Consider the following 18,399-nt stretch of genomic DNA (forward strand, 5'->3'; position numbering starts at 1 on the left):
TACCTCGGCTGACACTGAGGACAGTGCCCTTTTAGACATTCCTAGGTTTGTGCCGTATAGAATAACCCTGATTATTTAACTTATAGGGGTTCTGCACTTTGTTTAAACTGATGATCTATCCTCTGGATAGATCATCAGCATCTGATCGGCGGGGGTCCGAAACCCGGGACCCCCACCGATCAGCTGTTTGACAAGGCAGCGGTGCTTCAGGAGCGCCGCGGCCTTCTCACTGTTTACCGCAGGCCCAGTGACATCACGACTAGTATCAACTGGCCTGGGCAGGGCTAAGCTCCATTCAAGTGAACAGAGCTTAGCCCCGCCCAGGCAAGTTGATACTAGTCATGACATCACTGGGCCAGCGGTAAACAGTGAGAAGGCTGCGGCGCTGCTGGAGTGCCACTGCCTTCTCAAACAGCTTATCGGCGGGGGTCCCAGGGGTCGGACCCCCGCCGATCAGATGCTGATGATATATCCACAAGATAGATCATCAGTTTGAACACAATAAAATGAAATAAAATGAGTCACTAGGTTTCAACGGTACTTGCGCTGCTGGTCTCCCGAAATGAAGTGGGTTCTTCACAAATGCCAAGTGTTAATATAGTGGGACTGCGCTGCTCCTTGTTCACACAAGGCGTTTTTCCAGGAATGCAGGTAATCACTTTCTCTGGCTCAAGACAGACACCCTTCAGTTGGATAGTGGTGTGTTTCAACCCAGATTGAAGTTCAGCAAATCTATGCTGGATCGTTAAAGGCTTTTCTGCAAGATGTCATAAATCACACAATAGTGAGAGTACCTCCGGCACAGTAAAAACTTTCTGTTTTATTATACTCACAGAAGTAAAAAGGTTATTCAGCATATCAATATGATAGTATTCTTTCCGCACAGCCCGACCCGGGTTTCACATAAAGCTTCGTCAGGGGCGAGAATCTACCATGCCTAGGGTAGGCGGCTATTTAACCCCCTTCCCCCTACATGGCACACCTGATGATTGCATTACTAATCTAATTGCTCCAGGGATTTCTTCAAAGTGCTAATTTTCCAAATAAAATACATAAAGAATAAATAAAATGCTAATAAACTACACTCCATCAAACATTAAACTTTCACCCCAAAAAATGTAAATTTTTTTATTTATTTTTTCAAAACTTCTGTTGTGTAGACCTCCAAATTTTTACCGCACTCTTCCAACTCCTCCTCCTCATATCCTTTTTCCACAAACCTTCCTTTAATCACTTTACTCTGTTTCCTATAATCTTCTACTTTTGTACAGTTATGTGCTATTCTTTTAAACTGCCTTTTTGGGATGTTATCTAACCATATATCCTGTTGGCAGCTAGTCTTATCAATATATGCATTCACGTCTGTTTCTTTAAAGTAAGTTTTCGTGACCAACCTTCCATTTTCCAGTGAAGTCATTGGTTGATCTAGCCGTGTTTAGAATATAACTCCCAAAGGGGAGAGTCAGCATGAAAAAACCATTGCGATGTTTTGAAGAATTTTTTTGTGAAAAAAAATAAATAAAAAATTAACATTTTTAAAAAGTTTTTTTTTTAAAGTTTTGAAAAAAGAAATAAAAAAATTTACATTTTTTTTGGTGAAAGTTTAATGTTTGATGGAGTGTATTTTATTAGCATTTTATTTATTCTTTATGTATTTTATTTGGAAAATTAGCACTTTGGAGAAATCCCTGGAGCAATTAGATTAGTAATGCAATCATCAGGTGTGCCATGTAGGGGGAAGGGGGTTAAATAGCCGCCTACCCTAGGCATGGTAGATTCTCGCCCCTGACAAAGCTTTATGTGAAACCCGGGTCGGGCTGTGCGGAAAGAATACTATCATATTGATATGCTGAATAACCTTTTTACTTCTGTGAGTATAATAAAACAGAAAGTTTTTACTGTGCCGGAGGTACTCTCACTATTGTGTGATTTATGACATCTTGCAGAAAAGCCTTTAACGACCCAGCATAGATTTGCTGAGCTTCAATCTGGGTTGAAGCACACCACTATCCAACTGAAGGGTATCTGTCTTGAGCCAGAGAAAATGATCATCAGTTTAAACAAACTGCAGAACCCCTTTAAGGAACCTTTTAACTCATTTATCTATACGTGTAATTGGTCCCATCTACTCGGTCATGCGCAATGAACTAGTTGCGCGCAGATCGCCATACTGGGTATGGACAGGGAACTGCTCTGCATACTGTGCACGTGTGGGATATGTAGAGGTCTCGTGGGAGCCTGTTACTAGTTGGCGCAGGCGCATTGCACATCAGAGGACACCGGGTTGCTCTACGCATGGTTGGAATCATGGTTGATGCTTGCCCTCAATTTAATTTAAATTAAATTTTTATGACTAGCACATGTGCACTTTATTAACTAATTATGTATTGATGTCTCACTAAGATGAATTTATTATGATTCACTATATATTTATGGAAATACTCAATTGGAGTATGAGATTTTACACTTTTACATGAGATTTATATACTTTTAACTATGACTCTTTTTAGTATACTTATGTTGATACATTAATTGAGAATAATCAATTGAGAGAGCTGAAATGCTGCATTGCTGTTGGGTTTAATTAAAGATCCACTTTTCTTCACTTGAAGACCGGAGTGCTGCCTTTCCATTTTTTTCTACATTGTTGGTTTCCTGTCCAGGAACTATTGGGGTATTGCACTTGGCATTTTGAAAGTGTGCGGCTGTGTAATTTTTTCTTTTATCACATATCTATCTATCAAATATATCTATCTATCTACCCATATATAATCATATTTGTGTAAGGGGCTTACGGTAGTACAGTGAAGAGCCCTGGGAAAGCAGGGAATGAGTGCAGTCGGTTGTGGTGTGCCGAAACCGAGGATGAGGTAGGCCTGAGAAAGAAGAGGGCCTACCCAAGGAAAAGATATGGAAGAAATGAGTTGTAAATGAGTGGAGTGGTGGGAGGGTCAAAAGCTCAGACCTCAATGATGCAGGAGCCAGGTAAGGGGAGTGCCCTAAATAGGCTGGAGGCGGACCTCAGCCCCTCCCACAAATCCAGGCAATCTGCCTTAATACTTGTGTAAGGGGCTAACGGTAGTACAGTGAAGAGCCCTGGGAAAGCAGGGAATGAGTGCAGTCGGTTGTGGTGTGCCGAAACCGAGGATGGGGTAGGCCTGAGAAAGAAGAGGGCAAAAATGGAAATAAACCAGTTTATTGTAGCTAATTGATGTATCAATAGCTTGACCCGACATGTTTTGGAAAGCCACTCTTAACTCTTGTGTTGGATTGGGAATGTATTGCGCGTAAGCGGATGACTCCCAGTGCCCCAATTCCCTGATGACATGAGTGAGGATGTTGGCACTGGAGGCCGTGAACGTGGCTCCAATGCGAAAGGAGTGCCCTGAGTAGTTGGCTGCGTTGAGGCCTAGTTGTGTGAGGGATGACCCGGCATGGGTCATGAAGGTGGTGGTGGTGAGTACCGAACCATGTAGTTGAAGTAGCGGTTGAGAGGGTAGAACTTGTGACGCTGATTATAAGCATCCAGGACCCTGACTGGACACCATCTGTTGTGCGTGGGGTAATATGAAATGTTGACGGGTAAGTGCTGACTATTCTTGGAGTGAGGTAAGGACAGGATGTAGTGAACCATGTGTTTTGACAAGTGGGAGACAAGAAGACAAGGTGAGGTTCGGGTCGTGGAGGCTGTAGTGAATTTCCCGGAACTCAGGAATCCGTAGAAGGCCAAGTAAATTGCCGTTTTGATGATGGAGTTGGTATCTGTTTCAAGAGGCGTGGCGTCCAGTAAGTCGGATAATGCTTTGAAGATATGATTGATTATGGGTAGCCTCTGGGCTGGACGTGCGGGTTCCGTTTCCTGAATACCTCTGAGTATGGATTTGATCTGGTGCGAGGACATGAAGCTGATGTTATTGGGGTGTATGATTAGCATATGATGTTGAAATGCCAGTGAGATATAGTTTGATGGTGTTGTATGACATTTGAGTTTGAGGTGGCAAAAAGAAGCCAACCCTGGAAGAGACGCCATGACAAAAGGGTGCGTGATGTTGTGTTCCAACAGGGACCTGTTGAATAGTGTGAACGCTCTGTCGTATGTTCTATGTGTATTGTCTGATAGTGCTAAGTGGGACAAGACTGGCTATGCCGCATGATGCCTTCTAATCCAGAATGAGCTGTTTGAAATGATGGAGTGATGGAGGCCGTGGGTGACGCTGATGGGAGAGCTTGATGAAATGCCTGAAATTTGACGCGAGACAGATTGTCAGCTGCCGTATTGCACACCCCCCGGGACATGGGAACAATGTAAGAAGAAATTATTGCAAGCGGCCAACCAAGGAAGTCTCCACAGAAACCTCACGATTGTGAGAGATTTGGAACGATCCTGTTGATGAACTGGCAGGTCGTATGGTTGTCTGAATAGCACCGGACCGACATGTTTGCCCATGAATGACCCTACGCTACTGCAGCCGCCACGATGGGGTAGATCTTGAAAAGCGCTGAGGCAGTGGAGAATCCTTCCAAACCCCGGACCGCAGGAGGCCAGCTGCCCCACAGCTAATCGTTCCCAAAAATGGCAGCGAAGCCTGTGGTAGATGCCGCATCTGACCAGATAGAGGGGGAAGAGTCCGACGGCTGAGGGAGAAACAAGCTCCCGCCATTCCAGGTGGACAGAAATCTCCCCCACATGCCCAGACCTGCCGCAGCGTGGGCATCCAGGGACAACCTGTGCGAGTCGTGTAGGAAAAAAGGGGAGAGGTGCAGGAGCCGTGATATAAATGAGCGACCCTGAGGTGGATGCGCATGGCAAAGATCAGGGAGCCCAGCAGGGACTGCAGTTCTTTGCGGTTGCCGGTGCTGAGTTGAAGGTAGTTGTCTATGTGGGCGAGAATGTCCTGGATCTTCCCGGATGGCAAACTGGCTTGCATTGAGGCTGAATCCAACTGGGTACCCAGGAAAGGTGATGACCGTGTCTGGTCTTCTTGGTGGCGATGGGTACCCCAGGTTCCTCCTCCGGTATTATGTGCACCGGGCTGACTTCTTGGTCCTCCAGGCTAACGGTCGACGTGATCACTGGCAATCCGGCCGGCGCCGGTGACGGCCCTGCCAAGGAGAGGGTCGCGGTGACCGATTCCAGCCTCTCCAACCTGGCGTTGACTTTAGACATGGATGACATTTAGAGAGGACAGCATGGTATGTATATCCCCTGTGCTGGACTGGCTAGGTCCTTCCCCTGCCTCCCTGTTATCGATTGGCGTGCGCAGCAGCCGGAAAAGCTCTGCTTTCCTCGCCGTGGCGGGGAAGGGAACATGCCGTCACCTTAACTCCGTCGTTATGCGCGGGATTGTCCAGGATCTGATGGGTGCTGGACTGGCTAGACCGTCTCCCTGGGTAGCAGTGACGGATCTAGCAGGGGTGCCAGGTAGGGAGAAGTTCTCCATCCCTTCCAGAGACATGGTAAAACAAAACAGTTGATTAGCTTGGGGAAACACAGGATCGTGCTGGCAAGCTAGCTAGGCCGGACGGCGAAAAAATTATACTTGCATGGTGACAGATGAGGCCCTGCTAATTTGCCAAGCGGCTTGAGAGGCTCTACCTATGATTTGGCGCGAGGGGTTAATGAGGCCACTTGTGGTAGTGGCAGGAGCGTTGGCCTCTCGGTGACTGTAAGACAGGACTAGGGGAAGGGAGTGACAGGTGAGGCCCTCTCTATGCAACACGCGAGGCGGCTTACTAACGAGGTGGCGCGTTGGGCGGGTGCCTCTGTACGTTTGAGGCGGGGTGTCGGCCTCGCGGGACCACTAACTGCTGGCGAAGCCAAGTAGGGGGTAACCTAGTGGGATGATGGTGCCCCTAAAGCCAGCACGCTGACCCTAACGGGATCATTCGAAATGTAAGGAAGACTTTTGTTAAATGAGCAGGTGAACGTACCTGGTGGTAAGAAAAATTCTCCGGATACACGGTAGTGCAAAATTTATTATAGGTTGACCGCCTGAAAAAGGGGGAGGGTAGACATAAAATAGTGTGATGAAATGTGACAATGTACATGGTACATATGCATGACCCGGAGGATCATGACGGTTGTTCATGAAATGATAGCTTGCGCCTGGTGTGAGAAGAGACCAGCGCGTGGCGCATGGCCATGCACAAGTGGGAATGTGCGTTTTGCAATCCAATGGAACGTATTGGTCTGTGTCCTTTAATTATTATTATTTATTTTTATTTTTTTCGGTGACCAGCTGATATCTCTTCCCCTTTTTTTTTTTTTTTTTTCCTCTTTATTAGTAACCAGACGATAACTCCTCCCCCCTGTTTTTTTATTTTTATTATTGTGTGGGGCTGCTGGGGTGATGTTTGACTTTGGAGGGGCGTGCTGGAAGCCCCCCCTGCAACCTGCGCAGGAGGGGCCCCCTGTGTGACCGGCGCCCCCTGAGCTCAGCCGACCAGCCGGGCCGGACCGTCCGACGGCGGCCCCCCGCATCAGATGCGGCGCGCACGGCCGCCGGGACACCGCGCATGCGCCGACGGCATCGCCGCGCATGCACAGAACCCCGGCCGCGCATGCGCAGACCAGGCACCAGGACGCGGCCGGGCGCCATCGGCCGCGCGGCAGGAGGAGCGGCAAAACAGGCAGGAGGCGGTGGGGAGGGGATGTCTGTGCAGCGGTAAGCCCAGTGGAGGTTGAAATGAATAGGGGGTGTGCCGGGTGCACCGCAGCTGGCCCCTGTAGCTGTGCACATGAATACGAGGAGGGCATGAATGTTGCTGGCGAAGTTATGTGAATCATGCTTGGAAGTTATGTGAATTGTTTATGAAGAGTAACATCTTGAGAGCATATAAGAGTGAAGTGCCATTCATTTCTGTTCCCATCCGTCAGGAGTCCCACCACGGCCGCCGGGACACCGCGCATGCGCCGACGAAATCATCGCGCATGCGCAGAACCCCGGCCGCGCATGCGCAGGCACCAGGACGCGGCCGGGCGCCATCGGCCGCGCGGCAGGAAGAGCGGCAAAACAGGCAGGAGACGGTGGGGAGGGGATGTCTGTGCAGCGGTAAGCCCAGAGGAGGTTGAAATGAATAGGGGGTGTGCCGGGAGCACCGCAGCTGGCCCCCGTAGCTGTGTTCCTGAATGCGAGGAGGGGGGGGGGGAGGGCATGAATGTTGGATGTTGGATGTGAGGGGTGAAATGAATTGACCCAGAAATGGGAAATGGGGAATGGGACTGGAACCCCCAGGGAGCTGACCGGAGTGTCGGTCCTGTGGGGAGACGCCAGAATAGGCATGAGAGCAAGAGCTGCCGGTGATTGATGCGAGAAGCTGTGACATGGGTGCAGCGTGTGTGATATAAACAGAAATGGGGGACTGATCCAGGCACCATTGGCCGCCTGCTGCAGAGCTGTTGACCGAAATGGTGGTACGGTTTGTGAACAAATGCGCATGAACAGGTGTGACAGAAATGAATACTGGTGACTTTGTATGAAAACCGTGACATTGGTGCGCATTGATGAAATGAAATGAACCGGTACAGGGGCAACCGTGAGGCCCCGGCTGTACCGTATGAATGACTCATACGCATTTGTGCTCCTGCAGCCGTGCACATGAACATGAGGAGGGGGGGGGCATGAATGTGGGTGATATGGACTGAAAAAGAAATGGGGAACGAGCCTGGAACCCCAGGGGTGCTGACCGCAGTGTTGTTTCTGTGGGAAGATTGCTGAACGAGACATGACAAAATGAGATGCTGGTGACTGTGAGAAATCCGTGACATTAGCGCAGCGTCCATGAAATGAAATGAAACAGAAATGGGGGATTAGGCCAGAAACCATTGCCGCATGCTGCAGAGGTGTTGACCGGAATCGTAGTCCGGTGTGGACAAATTGCGCATGAACAAGGCGTGACAGAAATGAATACTGGTGACTTGTATGAGAAAACCGTGACATTGGTGCAGCGTATGAAGAAATGAAATGAACCGGTACAGGGGGCAACCGTGAGGCCCTGCCTGTACCGTATGGATGACTCAGTAAACCACTGCCTGCATGCCGCCGGGGTGTTGACCGGAGTGGTGATACGGTGCAGATAAATTTATGTATGAACAAGACATGACAGTAATGAAATGCTGGTGACTTGGGCGAGAAAGCTGTGACATTAGTGCAGCGTTTGGTGAAATGAAATGAACAGAAATGGGGGATTGCCCAGGAACGACTGCATGCCTGCCGCAGGGGTGCCGACCGGAATGGTAGTACGGTGTAGACAAATTTGTGCCTGAACAAGGCGTGACAGAAATGAAATACTGGTGACTTGTACGAGAAAACAGTGACATTGGTGCAGCTTTTGGTGAAATGAATTGAACCGGTACAGGGGGCAACCGTGAGGCCCCGGTTGCACCGTATAGATGACTCGCAGTTTAACGGGCAAACGTGACCCACAGTGAACCGAGTGAAGCCGGAAAAATAGAACCGAAATGCTCCAAATCCAGAACTGATGGCAACGAAAAACTCCCAGAAATTCAGCGACTCGCAGGCAACTCTCCAGACACTCCACAAGCGACCTCCTCTCTCAAAAGCTCAGACCTCAATGATGCAGGAGCCAGGTAAGGGGAGTGCCCTAAATAGGCTGGAGGCGGACCTCAGCCCCTCCCACAAATCCAGGCAATCTGCCTTAATACCTATCTAAATATATCTATCTACCCATATAATCATATCTATCTAAATATTTCTATCCATCTAAATATATCTATATTTTATATCTTTTTTACATTTTATTTGAGCATTTTTGTTTTAGCATTAGTTAAATTTTATTGTAGCGCTGTTTTGCAATATTTTTGCACTTAAAAAATGATAGAATTCTAGCTGTAACCGAAAGCGAGGCCCCCACCCAATATATCACGGTGTTACTAGGCAGATTTACTGCACATTTGACCTCCAAAACCGCCATATGAATAATCACCCTAGATATATAAGCACTGAAGATACATGACATAGAGTAGAGATCATTTGGAAGCACAGTGGTTTCTGCAATACCTATTATTCAGCCACATGAGAAACACTACAGTTAACATTTCCACAGCCTGAAATGACTGATAACCGATAATAATAGACTGTATTTTCCTTCCCTATAGTCATCTTCTCCCCTGAAATGACTGATAACAGGGAGCAATAGCTTGTATTTACACAACACGTGGTGAGAAGAGCCTGCAAGGTTAGTGGCCCTTTAAGGGGATGGTCTGGTGAACAATTAATACAAGCTTAATATTTTATTTTTAAAGATATTAAAACTTAATTGAATTACTAACATAATATCAGATCTAACAGAATAAGGGGTGTTGAATGGACGGTATTTAGGCGTGGTTTGGGGCATGTGATCGGCGGGGATTTGGGAGGACTGGGAGGGGTTGTAGATGTAGTGGGCGGGGTTAAGTGCGGGGAAAGGGCGTGTCGACCTGTCACTTTTAATTTGACGAGTACAGTCTCCCTATACTACTTGCGTGATTTGAGGCTAGGACGGAGGTCCAACTTCCAGCAGGACAATGACCCCAAACACACGGCTAAAGCAACACTTGAGTGGTATAAGGGGAAACATGTAAATGTGTTGGAATGGCCTAGTCAAAGCCCAAATCTCAATCCAATAGAAAATCTGTGGTCAGACTTAAAGATTGCTGTTCACAAGCGCAAACCATCCAACTTGAAGGAGCTGGAGCAGTTCTGCAAGGAGGAATGGGCAAAAATCCCAGCGGTAAGATGTGGCAAGGTCATAGAGACTTATCCAAAGCGACTTGGAGCTGTGATTGCCGCAAAAGGTGGCTCTACGTAGTATTGACTTTAGGGGGGTGAATAGTTATGCACATTGACTTTTTCTGTTATTTTGTCCTATTTGTTGTTTGCTTCACAATAAAAAACAAACATATTCAAAGTTGAGGACATGTTCTGTAAATTAAATGATGCAAATCCTCAAGCAATCCATGTTAATTCCAGGTTGTGAGGCGCCAAGACACAAAAAAAGCCAAGCGGGTGAATACTTTTGCAAGGCACTGTACATAGTATGTCAAAAAAAGACATTAAATTCAACCAACCATCAAAGTCAACCAAGGGTTGGGAGGGGATGCAAATGAAGGGAAACTGCCATTATCTGCTCATAAATGTACTTTACCGTAATGTTCATCCATTTCATACAGCCTGAGATATGTATGATTTCTTAAGTCCATTGCTGTGCTGCCACCTAGTATCCAAACTGTGTTATGCTATGCATTGTACACGAGCAGCAGGACCTTTTGGTCACATGACTATTATGAAGGTGCTGAAGACAGAATGATAGCAGGGCCAGTGTAAGCATATATACAGAGTGCTAGGGCAGAGAGAACTGGAGTCTGCCACGTGTGGTGAAGCAACACGACCACTGATTATCCCCTGCAGTATTCCCAGAGCATTTACAGGATTAGGGTACGGCTACACATCGACTTTGGTTGTGGCCAGGATCTCAGGAGCATTGCATTGCAGCTGTGATCCCATAGAAATGAATATGGTTGCAGTGCGAGTCGCATGTGTGCTGTGACTGCAGAGTTGGATTTTTTTCAATTGAGGGGTCAACAGTCACGGCACATATGTGACTCATGCTGCAAACCCCATTCCTTTCTATGAGACCACCACTACACTACACTACACTGCGATGCTACTCCAATCCTGGCTGGGAGACCAGTGTCGCCGAGTAGCCATACCGTTAATGTCTTAGTGGAGAAGAAGGGCACATACCTTAGTGTTGATAGTGGTGGGAACCAGCAATAGCTCAAAGCAGCATCCAGGAGGCATGACAGTCTTACACTGGAGGTCTTTGCAGTAATTAAAAACTTGGTGACTGTTATGTTGGTCTGTCCCAAGGGTGCATTTGCCCACTCGCCACCTCTTAAAGGACCAGTGTCTGCACCCTAGTCTTCTCCAGCCAATTACTTCTCACAGGGTACTTAAGGCACCTTCCCCTAGTGGAGGGTGCATGGGCAATAGGTAGTCTAGCTTGCTAGTATCCTGTGAAGGTGTGATATTCTGTTTGTCTGGTCATGTACCAACCTCTGGTTGGTTACGGATTCTGACCCTCAACTGCCTGACCTGACCTGTGCCTGTTTATCACATTTACCCTTTGATGCCAGCAGAGAAGCGCGAGTGTATTTGAATATCTCCCCACACATGTCTTCTACAGCGCCCTTCACCTACCATACAACGTGATCTGCTGTTCTTCCACAAGCGCTTATACTTACCACGTCCTTTTTCCCTCTACCAGCGGCATTAGGTAAGTGAGTCTCTGGGCCCTTGGACATGTCTATTATTCCTACGATTTTACAACAGAACCCTGACTTTACTATTTTACCTTAATGAAAGTAACTAGATGACCTTTGTGTCTGGTCCAATACTAAGTTACAATAATGCAACATTACCCAATGGTTTATATGGAGATTGTTTATAATTTTTGATTTATGTATATATATATTTCTATCGGCTACAGGCTCTATCGTAGGGACGGGCTGCATCTCAATGGGGAAGGGGCAGCTGTGCTGGGGAGAAAGGGAGAAAGATGGCTAGAAGGTTGGAGGAGTGTTTAAACTAGGGACTGGGGGGGAGGGTAATTACGTTATAGGAGGGGAAGATAGTGCAGATAGAGACCGGGGGCAAGGTAATAAGAATGGGGGAGGAATGGAAGGAGGGACTAGAACAGTACAGAAGGAAAGGTGTAGGGGAAAAAATATACATAAACCTCTCAAATGTATGTATACTAATGCCAGAAGCCTGACTAATAAAACTGGTGAACTGGAATTAGTGATGTGTGAGGAGGACTATGACATAGTGGGAATAACTGAGACATGGCTGGATGAAAGCTATGACTGGGCAGTTAATGTACAAGGTTACAGTCTGTTTAGAAAGGATCGTCAAAACCGGAGAGGGGGAGGGGTCTGCCTTTATATAAAGTCCTGTCTAAAGCCCACAGTCCGAGAAAATATAAGTGAGGGACATGAACATGTGGAGTCACTGTGGGTAGAGATACATGGAGCTAAAAACAACAATAAATTACTAATAGGAGTTTACTATAAACCACCGAATATACCAGAGTCCACAGAAAATCTACTACTAAACGAGATAGACGAGGCGGCAAATCATAATGAGGTGGTTATTATGGGGGACTTCAACTACCCAGATATAGACTGGGAAACTGAAACTTGTATATCTCATAAGGGAAACAGGTTCGTGGCAATAACCAAAGACAATTACCTCTCCCAACTGGTTCAGGACCCGACTAGAGGGATGGCCATACTGGACTTAGTATTAACCAATAGACCTGACAGAACAACAGACGTGCAGGTTGGGGGACACCTGGGAAATAGTGACCATAAAGTAATAACCTTCCAATTATCATTCAAAAGAGCGTTTCTACAGGGAGGAACAAAAATACCAAACTTCAAAAAAGCTAAATTTAGCCAACTAAGAGAGGCCATAGGCCAAACTAACTGGGACAAAGTCCTCACAAATACAGACACAAAATGGGATATCTTTAAAAACATCCTAAAAACTCATTGTCAGAGGTACATACCGTATGGTAATAAAAGGTTAAGGAACAAAAAGAAACCAATGTGGATAAATAGAACTGTAAAGAAAGCAATAAATGACAAAAAGAAAGCATATAAAACACTAAAACAGGAGGGTAGCACGGAAGCACTGAAAAACTATAAGGAAAAAAATAGAACATGTAAAAAACAAATAAAAGCGGCCAAACTAGAGACCGAGAGATTAATTGCCAAAGAGAGTAAAACTAACCCTAAAATGTTCTTCAATTATATAAATGTTAAAAAGTATAAATCTGAAGGTGTTGGCCCTTTAAAGAGCAATGAGGGGGGAGTCGCAGAGAGCGACGAGGAGAAAGCAAAGCTGTTAAATATTTTTTTCTCCAATGTATTCACTGAGGAAAATAAACTGTCAGATGACATGCAGAATGTAAAAATAAATTCCCCATTAAAAGTGTCCTGTCTGACCCAGGAAGAAGTACATCAGCGACTTAAAAAGATTAAAATAGACAAATCGCCAGGACCGGATGACATACACCCCCGTATCCTAAAGGAATTAAGTAATGTCATAGCCAGACCCTTATTTCTGATATTTGCAGACTCTATACTGACAGGGAATGTCCCACAGGATTGGCGCGTGGCATATGTGGTGCCAATATTCAAAAAGGGGCCAAAAACAGAGCCTGGAAACTATAGGCCGGTAAGTTTAACATCTGTTGTGGGTAAACTGTTTGAAGGTTTTCTGAGAGATGCTATATTAGAGCATCTCAACGGAAATAAGCAAATAACGCCATATCAGCATGGCTTCGTGAGGGATCGGTCATGTCAGACTAATTTAATCAGTTTCTATGAGGAGGTAAGTTCTAGACTTGACAGCGGCGAATCAATGGATGTCGTATATCTGGACTTCTCCAAAGCATTTGACACTGTACCACATAAAAGGTTAGTATATAAAATGAGAATGCTCGGACTGGGAGAAAACATCTGTATGTGGGTAAGTAACTGGCTGAGTGATAGAAAACAGAGGGTGGTTATTAACGGTACACACTCAGATTGGGTCACTGTCACTAGTGGAGTACCTCAGGGGTCAGTATTGGGCCCTATTCTCTTCAATATATTTATTAATGATCTTGTAGAAGGCTTGCATAGTAAAGTATCAATTTTCGCAGATGACACTAAACTGTGTAAAGTAATTTACACTGATGAGGACAGTATACTACTACAGAGGGATCTGGATAGATTGGAGGCTTGGGCAGATAAGTGGCAGATGAGGTTTAACACTGATAAATGTAAAGTTATGCACATGGGAAGGAAAAATGCAAGTCACCCGTACATACTAAATGGTAAAACACTCGGTAACACTGACATGGAAAAGGATCTAGGAATTTTAATAAACAGCAAACTAAGCAGCAAAAACCAGTGTCAGGCAGCTGCTGCCAAGGCCAACAAGATAATGGGTTGCATCAGAAGGGGCATAGATTCCCGTGATAGGAACATAGTCCTACCACTTTACAAATCGCTAGTCAGACCACACATGGAGTACTGTGTACAGTTCTGGGCTCCTGTAAACAAGGCAGACATAGCAGAGCTGGAGAGGGTTCAGAGGAGGGCAACTAAAGTAATAACTGGAATGGGGCAACTACAGTACCCTGAAAGATTATCAAAATTAGGGTTATTCACTTTAGAAAAAAGACGACTGAGGGGAGATCTAATTAATATGTATAAATATATCAGGGGTCAGTACAGAGATCTATCCCATCAGCTATTTATCCCCAGGACTGTGACTGTGACGAGGGGACATCCTCTGCGTCTGGAGGAAAGAAGGTTTGTACACAAACATAGAAGAGGATTCTTTACGGTAAGAGCAGTGAGACTATGGAACTCTCTGCCTGAGGAGGTGGTGAGTACAATAAAGGAATTCAAGAGGGGCCTGGACGTATTTCTGGAGCTTAATAATATTACAGGCTATAGCTACTAGAGAGGGGTCGTTGATCCAGGGAGTTATTCTGATTGCCTGATTGGAGTCGGGAAGGAATTTTTTATTCCCCTAAAGTGGAGAAAATTGGCTTCTACCTCACAGGGTTTTTGGCCTTCCTCTGGATCAACTTGCAGGATAACAGGCCGAACTGGATGAACAAATGTCTTTTTTCGGCCTTATGTACTATGTTACTATGTTATATGGATAGGGCACTCTCAGAAATCAAGGACCATGCAAAGATACAGGAAATATGTTTATTTATGCTAAAAATATGATCAACAATCAATAATAAAATAATAGCAGCATAATAGATGTGTTTGAATACACCACTCCTAAAACACCTGCTTGGTTGGCAGTGAATAAATACCAGCAGAATAAAACAGTAAACGCAAGCAGTAAAAATAGCAGCAAACTACGATTGAATGGGTAAGTAGCAGTAATGTAATCGAATATGGACAATCCCAATAGTAATGACTCGATAATATAGAAATCGGGTAAGCTGCAAAAGTTCGAACTGCAAGTAAATCGACCTGCAAAATAATCGGAAAGTCAAAAGTGTCCACTACCAATGATCGATGAGAAAACTTCAAAGTTCTTTACTTAATTCCACCAAAACCAATCCGTCCTTAAACATTGATTATAGTTAATATCGTTGTGAAAACTTTCCTGAATAAAGCGGAAACAGGATGGGTAGCGGCGTCCCGCTACTTAACAGCTTGCAAGCGATTATTTATTTACCTTTAATCCAGCTTCTATCGAAACAGACTTTACCGAACCTTGGGATATTTTCGCTCCCTGCGTTGTGCCGGCGATGTTGTAGCACTCTGGTATCAGGAGTTACTTCTTAATGGAAACCACGCGGGCGGGCTGTTATTCAACACGTGGGCCAGTGATGTATCGGTCCCTCTATGTGTTAGCCGTCAAATCGCGTAGGTAACTTTCGGAGATATTAAATCCCACTTTTTCCGGGTCGGTTGCAGTCGATAGTTGGTAAATGTATATGGTCACAAATAGCAGGGGATGTGGCACCAGACGCGTTTCGGGGTACTTGCATTCACCCCTTCCTGAGTGGTAGACATCCCCCCTTTGGCATTCCTTTTTTATAGTGATCACACTATTACGTTAATCATGGGCTCGGTAGTTAATTGAAAAACGTCAGTTCCGGTTTGTAAGGTGTATGTATTTACTCAGACTGGTATAGGACACAAATGTCTGTTGTTGGTTCATATATATTGCCCAAGAATGAGAGTGAAAATAGCAAATTTCGTACTTTAACAATTGCCTAGATGTATATAATTGCATACGTTTGTTCATAATGAATACATGTATCATCTGAAGAAAAAACGCACCTATGCATGTTGCGTTATCGTTGCGGCATGTGTGCGGTTTTTTTATGTCTAAATTGTAAAGACATCACATATACTGCTGATTGGATTATCAGAATTATAGGGTATTCATGATACAATGTCAAACAGGAATATATTAATAACACTAATGTTGGATTATCTGACAGTCTATTGAATACATATATATATAATCATTATAGATTCAATAAGAAGTGCAAATGAAGAGTACGATAAAAATCGATAAAAAATTCAATATAAAAGATTCGATTTAAAAATTAGGTATAGTTCAATGTAAAAAATCGATAAAAACAGTGTGGAGGGTTGTGGGAGGAAAGTGGGAACCCATCTGTTAAGGAGAAACCGGGCCAAGTAGAAACAAAAGCCCGGTTAGTCATCAACAGATAAGTGCCCACTCTGAAGTCATAAAAATCCAAAAAGCTCAAATTCAGAATTAAGGCCATTAGGTAACAGGGTACCAAGTTCAAAGATCCTTTTAGTCTCAAGTCTGGACATCTTTTCGATATGATTACCACCCCTCCACTCTTTTTCCACTTTATCCATTGCTAGGAATCTCATTCCCGAGGGGTCCTGATCATGACTGATTTTAAAATGGTTGGACAGGGAGTGATTTTCAAAACATTCTCTTATATTGTTTATGTGCTCTGAAATCCCTTTTATCAGGGATCTTTTGGTCCTCCCTACATATTGGCGTTTGCACGGGCATTCTATGACATAAATCACATTCTCAGAGCTGCATGTCAGGCAATCTTCAATTATATGACGATGGTTATTAGTAGTTGATACTAATTCTTTCGTTCTTTTTTGAAAGGATGTAATCTTGCAGTTCCTACAGCTTCCGCATTTGAAAAAGCCCTGTAGGCCCATCCAACTGGGGATGGTAAGTTCCTTATTTAGATGGTTTTTAATTGTTGGTGCCACTTTCAGGCCTAAGTTGGAGGCCTTCGAAAAGGTAATTTTAGGATATGGTGGCATTAATGTACCTATCGTCTTATCTTTTAGTAATAGATACCAATGTCTAGTAATAATGTGTCGTATCTTTCTATAGTCCTCACTGAAGGGTAGAATCATCCTCAGGATCTCCTGGTCAGATTCAGGTTTGTATGTCCCCTTCTCCTCAAAAAAGGTTTTTCTATCCATATCTCTAACCCATTGTAATGCTGTATCTAAAATCGCAGCAGGGTAGTCCTTTTCTAAAAATGTATCTTTCATTTTGTCCGCTTCTGTTTCAAATTGTGACTATAGTGTAACAGAAGCGGACAAAATGAAAGATACATTTTTAGAAAAGGACTACCCTGCTGCAATGTCTACCACTGAGGAAGGGGTGAATGCAAGTACCCCGAAACGCATCTGGTGCCACATCCCCCGCTATTTGTGATCAGATACATTTACCAACTATCGACTGCAACCGACCCATAAAAAGAGGGATTTAATATCTTCAAAAGTTACCTACGCGATTTGACGGCTAACACATAGAGGGACCGATACATCACTGGCCCACGTGTTGAATAACAGCCCGCCAGCGTGGTTTCCATTAAGAAGAAACTCCTGATACCAGAGTGCACAACGCAGGGAGTGAAAATATCCCAAGGTTCGGTAAAGTCTGTTTCGATAGAAGCTGGATTAAAGGTAAATAAATAATCGCTTGCAAGCTGTTAAGTAGCGGGACGCCGCTACCCATCCTGTTTCAGCGGGACGCCGCTTTATTCAGGAAAGTTTTCACAACGATATTAACTATAATCAATGTTTAAGGACGGATTGGTTTTGGTGGAATTAAGTAAAGAACTTTGAAGTTTTCTCATCGATCATTAGTAGTGGACACTTTTGACTTCCGATTATTTTGCAGGTCGATTTACTTGCAGTTCGAACTTTTGCAGCTTACCCGATTTCTATATTATCGAGTCATTACTATTGGGATTGTCCATATTCGATTACATTACTGCTACTTACCCATTCAATCGTAGTTTGCTGCTATTTTTACTGCTTGTGTTTACTGTTTTATTCTGCTGGTATTTATTCACTGCCAACCAAGCAGGTGTTTTAGGAGTGGTGTATTCAAACACATCTATTATGCTGCTATTATTGATTGTTGATCATATTTTTAGCATAAATAAACATATTTCCTGTATCTTTGCATGGTCCTTGATTTCTGAGAGTGCCCTATCCATATATATACACATTTCCCATTTATCGAGTGAGTGTTCTCGTTAGGATTGGAGCACCTCGTTTTGGAGTTCCTGTTTCTTAGTGTGACATCCTATCCTGCAATTTTTGATTTATCTTTATGTTTCTTGATCCACTAATGAACTGCTCTGATTTCGCCTAACTGGAGAGGAGTCTTATTTGTATTATGGCTTACTGTGGATTTATATGAGGATTTACCATGTATATTACAGTTTTCTGTGTAATTGGACGGTATGCAGAGCCATATGGGATATGGACACTCACAATTAGAGCTGTATCTGATTTTGTGTTAACTAATGAATACTTGTATTATCAACATATTTTCACTATGT

The sequence above is a fragment of the Bufo bufo genome, chromosome 3, assembly GCF_905171765.1.
Source record: "Bufo bufo chromosome 3, aBufBuf1.1, whole genome shotgun sequence".
NCBI lineage: Eukaryota > Metazoa > Chordata > Amphibia > Anura > Bufonidae > Bufo > Bufo bufo.